Source organism: Macrotis lagotis, chromosome 2 (genome assembly GCF_037893015.1).
Source record: "Macrotis lagotis isolate mMagLag1 chromosome 2, bilby.v1.9.chrom.fasta, whole genome shotgun sequence".
NCBI lineage: Eukaryota > Metazoa > Chordata > Mammalia > Peramelemorphia > Peramelidae > Macrotis > Macrotis lagotis.
The window spans coordinates 43,963,143-43,976,979 of NC_133659.1; the positions used below are offsets into that span (position 1 = coordinate 43,963,143).

Consider the following 13,837-nt stretch of genomic DNA (forward strand, 5'->3'; position numbering starts at 1 on the left):
CCCTATTGCCATTGATCCAGAACATTTTTTTCAACTTTAAACCATAGTTACCAAAAAAAGGAGTGTTGCTTTTTATACTGCTTGAGATTGAGCCATATGACACCTGTGTTTACTTAGAGGAAACATTTCCATGCCTGTAGTAACAACCTAATGACTCATGATACTTGTAGAATCAAGTGCAGTGTTTCTGTAGTGTTTGAAGGTCCAACAAAAACAAGACATAAATTTATCATGAAGGGGCAGTGGGCTAGGAGGCTAACCTTGAAGTCAGGGATAACTGGGTTCAATTCCTGCCTCGGTCACACATGCTGTATGAAAGTCAAGACCTGAGTTTAAATCCTGCCTAAGATACTTACTAACTGTGAGACCCTGGATAAGTCACACAAACTTTTTTTAGGTTCAGTTTCCTCTTTTTTAAAAAAAAATTTATCTCCCTTGTTGCAAGGATCAAATGACATTCTATATTTAAAACATTTTCCAAAATTCTAAGTACTATGTAAGTCATCATTATTATTATTGTTATTGTTATGCCACATCTTAAAAGCCCCAGAAAGTTTTTTTTAAACTGTAAATTGCAGTTGCCAATCTACTCTTGATTGATGGAGTTTCCCTTCTAGAAGATCCTTATGTTGATGAAACTTAGACAAAAAAGTTTAAAAAATTTATGGTAGGCATTTACCATTTTTCTTTTAATTATAAAATACAACTTTTAACCCTATTTTAGATTGTGTATGTTCTCTTAGAGAGTATAATGTGGTATGTTTCACAGCAATGCCTTTTGAATTAAATTGAGTGGCCTGTCTTTGCCCAAAATCTCTTTCACATGAAGGCAGACATCTCTGGGTTAGAAGAAAAAGCAAGGAGCACCAGGATGAGAAGAGAAGGGGCGTCCACCTCATGTGGCTTAATGATAGTGATGTCCTCTGGCTGTTCTGGCAGAGAGGAGATGGGGACAAGCTAGACTTGAGAGGATATAATCCTTAGCCAAACCATCTTTGAAGGGAAGAACTTTAGGATTCATTGGTTTAGAGTTGATAGCTAAAGAAATGAGATCCCAAAACATTAAAAAAAAAATCTTTGGACTGCATGGAAGTATCCAGAGTTCATTACTTTTTCCTTTTGGTGTACATTGTCTCAAATTGCCATTGTGGGACTATAGAAGTGAGCTATAAGGAACCAACTCTAGGAGTTTTCCATCCGTATTTCCACTTTGAAAATGATTTTTTTGTTGTTTTTATAACTCACCAAAGAAAGAAGGAATATTTCCTTCACTTTCTAAATCACAGCATAGGCATGTCCTGTAAAACACTGAGAAAGGAAAAGCCATTACGTGAAGGAGAAAGAAATACTTGAGTCTACAATATCACTGACTCTTGGATCCGGTTTCAGCAGACATGCTCTCTATTCCCGCAGGAGTCTGGAAAATGAGCTCCTATTTTTTTCTGTCTGGAGTTACAGTTACTGTTATTATTTGCTCCATGGCTCAAGCAGGTTCAGACTGTTCTTCTGTAACACAGGTGGATGTTTAAACAGAGAATCTGTTGAAAAGATTGCAGAACAGTTGGGGATGGCAGTTTGATGGCAAACAGATATGGTAAGGATACATGAAGCTTAGCAATGCATTCAAAAATGGAATCGGACAGGATGGGCAGCAGCAGTCTTACAGATAGTGAGTTTCAGAGTATAGCAGATCATGGACATGTGGCATAGAAAGATAAGGGCTTTCTAGAATAAGAGGTCATCGCTTATTGCTTGCCAAGAGAGCATTGTTGACAGGAAGACTCCTGGTTGGCTTTATTTATCAAATACAAAATGAATTTCGTAAAGGAAAGTATCATCCAAGACCTCTTTTTTTATTCCTCGTGTATATTTGATAGTATCTTCTAGAAATTTTTAAGGAACAACCAATTCTAGGACAGGGGTTTTCTATCCATACTATAGAGATGGTAGTAAGATTGTGGAGGGTGAAAAGATGGAAATCACTCTGCTTTAACTGAAGTGTAATTTCATTGTTCTGAATTGTGTTGTTCAAATATTACATTGAAAAATTACTAAGACTACAACCACGAGCATGTATTAATTTGTAAATACTCATCAAAAAGAAGATCGTATTTTATAAACTATTGACTTTTATGTGTTAGTAGAGAACATTTGTCTCTCAAGCAGCTCACCATTAAAATAGACTAAAGCATTCATTTATTTTAAGATCTGTTTTGAATTACAGATCAATGAACCAAAATAAATTTTGGATTGATTTAATATGTAATCAGGCACTTGGGAGGAAGAATAAGCCCCCTCCCCAACAACGAGTAGATATAATTTCTTTTGCAAATAACATGTTTTTATTTAACAAGTTCAAGGACTGGCCTAAGTTAACTGCCAGAGTTTTGTTTTTAAGAAAATTGCAACTCTGGAATTAGAGAATAATTGATTAGCATTTCAGTTACTGACTTTGGTCTGTTTTTGAAGTAAATAGCTATGACCCTTCAAGTTGAAAAATTCCAAGAACTCCAGGATACTAACTCTACTGTGCATGGAAATTAAATTCCTGAGCTGTAGCCTAAAAGTCTACTTCTGAGTATTTAGCCTGACCCTACAGAAACAGGTTTTTAAGTACAGTGCGTCTTGCACGTTTTGAATGTGTCTTCTCAGACTTTTCTTGAATGTGATTATTTTATGGGTTTTATTTTTTCCCCTCCCTATTCTATTGGTAAACTTAGGGAGCTTACATGTTTAACGGGTTGTGGGGGGAGACTGGAAGGTATCAGGGCAGGTCAGATAAAACACTGGGAGGCCCTCAGGGAGGTTCCCAAGCTACTGCCAGGAGCTATCTCTCCATACTTATCTCTTGGGACAGATTCTTTGAGTGGTCATTTTTATTTGTTTTAAAGAGCTGAGGTTAAGCTAATATTTTTTAGATTGAGCTGAACAATTCACATTAGTGTTTTTATTATTGAATTGTATTCTAAAAGAATCATTTTACTTGGCCAGTGAGAGCATGATCATATCCTAAATTAGAAAAGAAAAAATGAAAGGTGTGGGTCTGCTTCTTTGGCCAGATCAGTCTAGAATTTTAACCTCTTGGCATTTGAAATTCAGTGATGAATTTCAGGAAAAAAATATCACTTTCATCTGAGACAAACAGAATATGGAAAACTTGAACTACTGCCTTTTAAAAATGTTTTGACTATAAAAATTGGAATGTCGTGCCGTTTGCAACTGGCTGGAGCTGTTTTGTGGAAGACTCAGATTCGGAAAAAATTTCACACTTAGCCTCAGTCTGGAAGAGAGAGTTGAGTGATGAATTTTTAAAGAATACACTCTCAGGGCACATTGAAATGGAATCAAATGTAAAGTGGCTTCTGGAAATATTTTCATTAAAGGTAAATGGTAATATCATCATATGTGTGGGTATGTACACGTGCACATAAAATGCACATGGGCTAGTGACTAGGTAGCTGTGCAAATTAAGTAATAAACCTTTAAAACTGGCCATTTCTTAGAAAGGAATAGCTATTCAGAGAAACCGGTTCCCACCTTCCTTGCTTAATGTAAGTAATAATCATATAATAAATACAATCTATTTCCAATATTCTCTTCCTCTTCCTTCTTCCATTTAACAGTCATTTTCTAGTACAACTAAGAAAAAAAGAAATACAAAAAAGTGGTAATAAAATATAATTCATTTCTAAAAAGTTTCAAGTTTGTTTTTCGGCAGTTTTTCCTCTCTGGAATCTAACTAGGAACTTCTTGAAAACAGGAAATTGTTTCCTGGGATCTATTAGAGCTACATGGGGTAGGGAATGAAGGACCAGACTTGAAATCAAGAAGCCCCAAGTTTGAGTCTGGCTACTGCCATTGTGACCACCAAGCACAGTACTGAGAAGCAAGTAATTACTTATACGATATTTGTCAACATCATCTGAGATAATAACCTTCAATAGCATGTACTTTTCTTTTGGTTGATTTGTGCCAAAATAGTAATTCTAGAATTTATATTATCAGATCTTTCATGATAACTATTTTTAACGTTCTTCTAAGCCCAATGCACCTAGAAATCCTGTTGTAGTCATACAAAACTAATTTAGTAACCATGTTTATTATGGGACTTGAGCCTAGTTACTGGTGCAACTAGGTGGTTGAGTGAATAGAATACTGGGTCTGTTGTCAGGAAGATTTCTCCTCTTGAGTTTAAATCCAGCCTCAGACATTTACTAGCTATATAACCCTGAACAAGTCACTTAATCCTGCCACCTCAGTTTCTTCATCTGGAAAATGAAATAGAACAGAAAAACATAAAACACTCCAGATCTTTGCCAGGAAAACTCCAAACAGTATAATGAAGAGTCGGCTATGACTAAAAAACAACTGAATAAGAAGAAGACTCAGCAACTCATTTTAAAATAGATAACTTATTTTAATGGAACTATGATCAGTATTGATATTCCCTCCACAGATACATGTTGAAGCCCATACACACCTGACCCTTCTATTCACTCTGTCTTGTCCTTGTCTTTTTATAAATCCTCCAAAGGAGGTCCACCCAACATATCAAGGGTAGATTTATTTATTTATTTAATTAAGGCAGTGGGGTTAAGTGACTTGCCAAAGTATCACACAACTAGACAATTATTGTGCCTGAGGTAAGATTTGAACTCAGGTCTTCCTGACTCCAGGGCCAGTACTCTATCCACTGTGCCACCTAGCTGCCCCAAGGGTAGATTTCTTGACATTGCTTGGCTATCAATAGGGCACATGAATTATTCACCAATTATTCATCAGTTTTGTTATATAACTAACCTTTTTCTCATTTATTCTTATCCTGAAGGTTTTTTTCCCTTTTTCCTTTATTTACAATAGAAAAATATAGCAGTGGTACAGTATGGTAATAGTAAAAAGTATTGAAGCATTTCTTTGGACACCCAGACTTTTTTTAAAAAATTTTATTTTTAGTCTGAATTTGACAAAAATCTAATAGAATGGGAATTTTTATATATGTACAAAGTAGAACAGAAAAAAAAGAGCAACTACAGGTCTCTATTATATGTATTTTATAAATATATAACATATATTTTAAAAACAAGCTTTTTACAAAGTAAATAACAAAATAAACCTGTAGTAATTTTTATCCTTTCCTTTTTTCCCCTGTTTTAATATGTCCTCTGCACCTCTCCGTGTGATGTAATTTCCCCTATTCTGTCTTCTCCTTTCTTCTTTTTCTAGTATAATTCTTTTGTTTAATGTCTTAATTTTTATATCATCCCATCAAAATCAACTTATGCTCACACCCTCTAAATATAGTCCTAATATAGTTTTCAAAAGTTTCAAGATCCATCCTCCTGTGTAGAGATGCAACCAGTTTGATTTTATTGAATAACATTCTTTTTCTTTCCCCCTGTTTATCTTTTTATGTATCTCTTGAGTCTCTTATTTGAAGATCAATATTTTGTTCAATTCTAATCTTTTCATCAGGAAAATTTGAAAGTCACCTTTTTTGTTGAATGTCCATCTTTTCCCCTGAAAGAGTATGCTCAGTTTTGCTTGATTAATGATTCTTAGTTATATTCCAAGCTCCTTTGCCCTCTGGAATAACATATTCTAAGTCCTTCAATCCTTAAATGTTGATGCTGCCAAGACCTGCATAATTCTGACTGTGGCTCCTTGGTATTTGAATTCTTCCTTTCTGGTTGCCTACAATATATTCTCCTTGATCTGATAATTCTGGAATTCATTATGATATTACTTGGAGTTTTTTAGGGGGTCTCTTTCAGGAGGTGATCAGTAGATTCTTTCAATTAATATTTTATTCTCTGGTTCTGGGATATGAGGGCAGTTTTCCTTTATGATTTCTTGAAAGATGTTGTCTAGAAGGGGTGGCTAGGTGGCATAGTGGATAAAGCACCGGCCTTGGAGTCAGGAGTACCTGGGTTCAAATCCAGTCTCAGACATTTAATAATTACCTAGCTGTGTGGCCTTGGGCAAGCCACTTAACCCCATTTGCCTTGCAAAAAAAAAAAAACCTAAAAAAAAAATATGTTGTCCAGGCTCTCTTTTTGATCATGGTTTTCATGTAATCCAATAATTCTTACATCATTTCTCCTGGATCTATTTTCCAAATCAGTTGTTTATACAGTAAAGTATTTTATATTTTTTTCTATTTTTTAATTTTTAATTTTGCTTAACTAATTCTTGCCTTATAAAGTGATTAGCTTCCACTTTACCATTTCTAGTTTTTAAAGAATTATTTTCATTTTCATTATATTTCACTTCATAGTTTTCATTTGATAATGGTATTTTTAAAAGAGTTGTTTTCTTTTTCCATTAGCCCAATTATATTTTTAAAGGACTTGTTGCTTCGGTGGATTTTTTTTTCCAATTGGCTCAATACTATATTTGAAAAAGTTGTTTTCTGTTTGCATTTGCCCAATTATATTTTTAATAAGATGTTTTCTTCAGTCAAGCCATTCAATTTCTCTTGCATTTCTTTTCTCAATTTTTCTACTTGTTTTTTTTTTTTAAATCATTTGAGCTCTTCCAAGAAATCTTTTTTGGACTTGAGACTAATGCATATTCTTTTCTGGGGCTTTGCATGTAGTACTTTTTCTGCCATCCTCTTCTATGCTGGTGTTGTGATCTTCCTTTTGGCCATAGTAGCTTTTTATGGTCAGGAATTTTCTCTGTTGAACTGTGCTCCTATAACAGTGGGTGCTATCCCATGCTTCTTGTATTGGGGGAGGGTCCTGTTCACAGACTTTCCACTGGTGAACTGGACTGTACCTGAGAGCCTTCTGCTGCCTTCTCTGTCGCTTTCTGTGTTGGGTCAGCTCCCCTGCACTTGAGAGGGACAGACCTTTTTTGAAGTCCTTCCAAGATATCTTAAGCTGAAAAATGCTCCACTCTGGCTTTTTGTGGGTTCTATCACTCCAAAATCCATTGGGAGGCTGAATTAACATTGTTTCTGAGGGAAAACTTAGGGAAGTTCCTGGCTTCTCTCTGCCATATTGGCTCCACCTCTGAAATGATTTTCTTGAAAGAAATAAAGACAATTTAAAAATCAATACAAGAAAAAGAAAAGAATTTAGAAATACAACTCATTTGCTAAGGTTTTTTATAGTTCAGGGATAAAATAGGAATAGCAATTTCATGTAGCTTGAAGAAAACAAAATTTTTGACAAGCGGAAGGCCTTTTTTACTTCTTATCCTCAAATTCCTTGAGATGAAGCTTTGTGAATTTGAATTCAAGCCTCAACTTCCCTCTGCGGCTAGTTTGCACAGCTAATCATAGCGCTTCAGATGTTGACTTTCCTGTGTCTATCTCAAAGATCAGGAAAGAAAAGAACTAAAGGCTTTAAAAAATAAATTAAAAGGTTACCAGAACTCCCAGTATCTAACCTGTTGCCTTGTTTGTAGAAACTTCTTTTTTTGGTGTTGAATTAGTAGTGTAATAGAGACAACACTGTATGTGGAATCCAAGCTACTTTCTAACTGCATGTCTTTATCATTTAATCTCTCTGGGCCCTCAGTTTCCCCTATCTTTAAAATTAATATTTTAAAGTAGGTGATAATTAAGATCTCTCTCAGCTATAAATTTTTGATTATTAAAAATGAATATAAGCTATATAGTCTGAACAACAATGTTTCCTATAGGAACAGTTCATTGAGAGATAGGTTAACATCTTTTAATACCCAATTATCTTCTCTTAAGATCAAATGAAAATCTAACTTTATTGAATAGCCAAACCAATCTTCAAAAGGAAAGAGAAGATAATCCCAGAAAGCAAGGTTTTTGCTTTTTGGAATTTTTTAAATTTCTTATCACTGTCAATGAAAGTTATCCCCCTTGTGGCCCTATTTGTGAAGATTGGCTTTCAATTCAGTTCAACATTTAATAAATGTCTATTATATACACTAGGTGCTAGAAATATAAAGATAGAAATAACAGCTGTTGCCCTCAGGGCACTTGGAGTCTACTGGCAGATGTTCTATTTATATGGTTAATTAAGTACAACAAATTTGAAAAGTAACAGAATTATTTCAAAAGGGTGGAAACAGGGACACTAGCAGCTTCAAAGATCTGGAAAGACATTTATATAGTAGGTTGGGCTTTGAAGGAAGGTTGTGAGGATTCCAGGAGGAAAGGGTGCATTCCAGAAATAGGAGGGCACCTGTACAAAGAAATGACACTAGAAGATAGAATATTATGTGCTTAAACCAACCAAACCAGACCAAACCATAACTGCTACTTGCTTAGATCCCTAGACTCTGGACTTTTGGGTTGACTCTCCTGGTCTGATGATTTCTTGTTCCTTTGTTGCAGTATTCTCCTACTGGAGAGACTATATCCCTTAAAAATAACTCAGATTAAAGCTTCTGAATATTCATATTCTGCTCAACATATTAAATAATGTATATTATGATGATCTCAACGCTGGCTCCTTCCTAAGTCATTTCAGATGAAAAATCTGGCTAGACCCATGCTAGCCCTGCAGGGACTAGAAGTCACAAGCCACCCCCTCCCCATTGCTGGTGGATGATGTTTGTCCTTTGTTCTCAAAGAAGACTGACATCAGGGAGGTGATGCCATGACAAGTAGATGAATTGGATATGAATGAAGGGAACTGTGTTAAGTCACCAACCTTCACTTTCTCCTCCAGAACCATCTGGGACCAGTGGTCAGATATGAGTCAGGAGGACTGGAGCTGGTTCTGGATGTGAGGCAATCAGGGTTAAGTGACTTGCTCAGGGTCACACAGCTAGTAAGAGTCAAGTGTCTGAGCCTGGATTCAAACTGTCGCCCTCAGGTGTGGCTAGGTGGCCTAGTGGATAAAGCACCGGCCCTGAAGTCAGGAGTACCTGGGTTCAAATCTGGTCTCAGACACTTAATAATTACCTAGCTTTGTGGCCTTGGGCAAGCCATTTAACCCCATTTGCCTTGCTAAAGCCTAAAATAATAAAAACTGTCGTCCTCTTGACTCCAAGGCCAGTGCTCCCCTATTCACCTCCCCCCCCATATACACACTCTCTCCAGGACTTAATTCATGAGTTTAATACTGGGAGAGCAGAACTCTTATTTCCTCTCCCTTTCCCCCATGATTTACCCAGATTTTATTATACCAGGCATTCTGATGTTAGCAGGTAATTTTGCTTCTTTGGTTAACTTAAGACCCTTGCCCTCTAGTATAATCTAAGTTTCTAGCAGGCAGAGACTATAATCATCTTTGCATCTCCAATGCCCAGAATAGGCACTGAAATACTTATTGAATTTGAGAGGTTCTGTGGGAGGTTCTTGTGACATTTACTTTTTACCATGTCCCTGATATTCTTCATAAAAAGGAAAAATGGAAAACTCTGGGGATAGTACAATTATCGAGCCCTACATAGAATTACTCCCCAATGAAGTATTCTCCAGGCTTCAGATGATGCAATGACTAAAGTGCCAGGCTTGGAATCAGGAAAACCTGAGTTTTGTGTGTGACCTTGAGTAAGTCACTTTACCCTATTTGCCTCAGTTTCCTCATCTGTAAAATGAGTTGAAAAAGGAAATGACAAATCACTCCGTATCTTTTCCAAGAAAATCCCAAGTGGTATCACAAATGAAGAACAATAATGAAAATCCTCCCTGCTGTGGACCTCAGATTGAGACAGGCTCAGATTGTCATAAAATTAGACCTGATAAAAGCTTAAAACCTGATTAGGATAATTAATATGGTTAATTATGGATAGAAGAGTGCATTTCATGACTGCTCTGGGCAGTGTTCATTCCTAATGGTGACTTTCAAGCTCTGCAGCCCAAAGGGTTTGCTGAACATGATCTTTGTCCTGGGTGGGAGAACATGAAGATGAACTCCCAAATGACTCCACTGACCTCTGTGCAAACTGTCTACCCAGTACAGAAAGTATTAGCATGATTTAATCAATTATGTGCCAGCCTGGTAGAGAAGAACCACTTCATCCAGGACCACCTGGAAGTCTTAGAGTTTATTTTTATTGGTGTGTCCAGAGGTGAGATTGGAACTCAGAACATAAAAGTCCTGACATGATGGTAGGTATGTCATTGTAGCTAATACATAAATCACCAAGAACCCCTTTTACTTTTCTGCCTCAGAGTCCCAATAGTTCAGTTGCTCAATAGCTGTAAGGTAGACAGACATTCTAAGAGCATAACAAAATCTCACAATTGTAAGGATCAGTTGGCCACCTAGCTTAAATCGTACCTGGATAGGAATCACTATTCCTTAATTTTTCCCCTCCCCAAATGAACATTCATCCAGCCTCTACTACAATAGTGCTAAGGAAACCAATATCCTTAGGGCAGCCCAGTTTATTTTTGTACAGTTTTAACTGCAAGGAAGTTTTTCATCCTGTCGCCTTCCTGACTACCTTGTCCTATGCCACCTCTTGCTGATTCTTCTGGTGGGCTACCCTGCATCATCCTTTCCCAGATCTATTGGTATACTCCCTTGCTTCATCCTTGCATATTTTTTCTGAAATAAATATAACTGCACTTAAATTAATTATTATATTTTAGAAAATGCTTTGTTATTGTTCAGTGATGTCTGATTTTTCATGATTTCATTTGGGACTTTCTTGGCAAAGATGCTGGAGTCATTTGCCATTTCTTTCTCCATCTCGTTTTACAGATAAGAAAACTGAGGTAAACAGAGTGAAGTGACTTGCCAGAGTCACACAGGTGGTATGTGAAGTCAGATTTGAACTTGTGTCTTTGTGACTCCAGGTCTATGGTTCTATCCACTGCCCCACAATGTTTTAAAGAAGAACATAATTATGTGCTTCTGGCCAATTAAGATGGTCTTAGAAAACTACAACCCTTATCTAATTAGGTACCTAATATTCCGACACTCAAAATATCAAAACCATAGTTCTGATTCAACAAAAGGTCAGTCATCAAACATTTATTGCTTACTTCTTACTTATTGGTTGGTTCTTGTCCTTCATTATCAATGAAAACCAAAATGACATCTCTATATTTGAGACAAATGACAGTGTGTCCAACTGTGGTAGAGCTCGGAATGCTCTACCACAGGTTGGGCACAAATAGTCCATGTACCCACCTGGGGTGGGTACTTTTAGCCAGGCACAGGAGCCACAAAAAGTTTTTTTAAAAGGGAAAAATAAATAGTCCCTTCCCTCAGAGAGCCTGTATTCTATGAGAGGACTGAGGGAGAGAAAACAACTATCTAGTATAAAATAAATACAAAGCAAATGGGATTTGGGGAGCGATGATCAAAAGTAGACCTCATAGAAGAGGTGGCATTTGGGCTGAATTTTGAAGGAAGTTGGGGATTCTGAGATGAAAATCAGCTTCAGATATACTGCAATGCAGATACTACAGTTCTCGAATAATAGAGTTGATTAAAACTAGTACAGCCCAAGGGTTTTCTGGTGGATACAGAGGAAGAAATTGCTAAGGGGAATGAGGAATAAATAAAGAGCAAAACAAAACAAAAAACAAGCTACCAGCTTTCCTCTTTCTGAACGGATTATTAGCTGCTAGATGTTCCTTGAAATTGGACGGTAATTTAAATACAATAGTATAGCTTACTTATTAACTACTTCTAAGCAGCCCCATTTCTTTGCTTGGGTTCAAATAGAAACTGCTCTTCACATAGGTGCTCCTTTAATTTAACGGGAAAAAAAATTTTAAATACAAACCAATCTTTAACTTAAATAATACATCCATTTATTTTTTATAACATACATATAAATATATATAAATATTGTAAATTTGTATAACATAAGAAGTTATGTGAGGCATTAATAGCACATATGTGTAGTGTTATAATATTTAATGTTGAATATTAATTTATATACTGACTCTATCGTGGTCTTCTTCAAGAACAAAGGACACAAAAAACACTAAAAAAAAGAACAAAGGACAAACATCATCATAATATACATTATATAATGTGTTGTTACATGATATTAATATGTTGTATGTTTATTTTTATGTATTTTCTTATAGTATCATTAGAGATACTGCAGCCCACAATTCTTTTTCAGCTTTTTTTTCTTTTTTAATCTGGTCCTTCTACTCACTACTCCTCCCTCAGCCACCACAACTACATCTCCCATTAATATGAGTCCCTCCTCCTGAATACATATATGTATAATCTGGCAAAAACAATTCCCACTTGCCTCTATCGGGACCTGTACATTTCTTTCCACATTTTAAATTCATCCCTTCTATGACAAGAGGCAAGTGACCTGGGTCACCACTGAGTTGATCAAAGTTCTAGTCTTTCAAAGTTGTTTTCTTCTATAATGTTTTTCACATTATATAGATGGTTCTCCTTGACCTGCTCACTTTCACCTTTTTACATTCCATAACTGTTTCTTCTGAAACTGTCTGTTTTATGATTTTTTATGGCATGGTAATATTCAGTTCTATTCATATACCACAATTTGTTTAACCATTCCTCAGTAGAATAACCCCCTTAGTTTCCAGCCTTTGGCTATCAAAAAAAAAAAGAGCTACTATAAATATTTTTGTAAATGTAGACCTTTTTCCTCTTTCTTTGATTTCTTTAGGTTATAGACCTTGTAGTGGTTTAGCTAGGTCACAGGCATTCCAGACTCCCTTCTAAAAAAACTAAGAGTTAGAAAAATCTGCCATAGACCAGATGGTAATGTATAAGCCATGTATAATAGAATTCAGGAAGACATTGAAAGAGAACTTTAAAAATGGTTTGCACATAGCTCTTCCTTAGTCTCTCTCCTGTCACAAATGATCAAGGATTATAATAATCAGACAGATACACATTACAGTGCCTGTAGTTCTTAACTTAATCATTTCTAGGCCAATGCTTTTAGGGTAAAATGTCAGTTCTCATCATCGTGATAAGCAAAACACCATTCTTTGAGCTGTCGGAAATGGGAAAGCCTCTTCAGTGAGGTGTGTTTTGCCTAATTTCTTAGACTTTCCTTTAATATAGGAACCATTTCTTTTCAAAGACCAGGACTTTTCAAATACATTTTTGAACTTAGGGAAAATGCTCGTCTCGTTTTACAGCTTCCTGTAGACTACAGCAGCATTTTGATGGGTTTCATTAGAGAGAGGAGTTAAGGAATGAGAAATGAGACAACAGTGGGGCAATTATGGGCAATTGGGAAATTATGATGTCTCTGACTTTTTTTTAAGATAGAGTTCTTCCAATAGATCAACTTTCTGTTGCCCTTTTTATGTATTCACAGGGGAGGAGAATCTAAAAATATTGTCTATAAAAATGGATAACCCCCCCATATACAGAAGGAACTGTATCCCCAAAGACTATATGTAATTCAGATGTTTGGAAGAGCAACTGTGGTTTGCCCATAAGTCAAGAAATGATGAAAAGCAAATTCCTGGAGAAGACAAAAACGTATATACTCTACCGTATTATGCTAGACTGGATTGTCTACTGTACTATATGCTACATGACATATTATACAGCATGATTTATCTTATACATCTATTGTTCTCTACTATATACTGTGAGGTGCAGTATACTATATTGGTACACTGTACTATACTAGTCACTATACTAGATTATAAGTACGTTGTGGGGGCAGCTAGGTGACACAGTGGATAGAGCACTGACCCTGGAGTCAGGAGTACCTGGGTTCAAATCCAGGCTCAGACACTTAATACTTTCTTAGCTGTGTGACCATAGGCAAGTCACTTAACCCCATTGCCTTGTAAAAAATAAAAAATAAAAAAGCACATTGTGTATCTGGGCTGCTAGATGGCATAGTAGGAGGTGCTAGCCCTAGTCAGGAGTACCTGAGTTCAAATCCGGTCTCAGACACTTCAATAATTACCTAGTTGTGTGGCCGTGGG

At 36.3% G+C, this 13,837-nt stretch overlaps 1 protein-coding gene across 1 annotated transcript in view; it reads left to right on the forward strand.

The window, feature by feature from the left end:
• DDAH1 (dimethylarginine dimethylaminohydrolase 1) overlaps window positions 1-13,837 on the forward strand; it is a 209,174-nt gene that overhangs the window by 85,476 nt on the left and 109,861 nt on the right. The window lies entirely within an intron of this gene.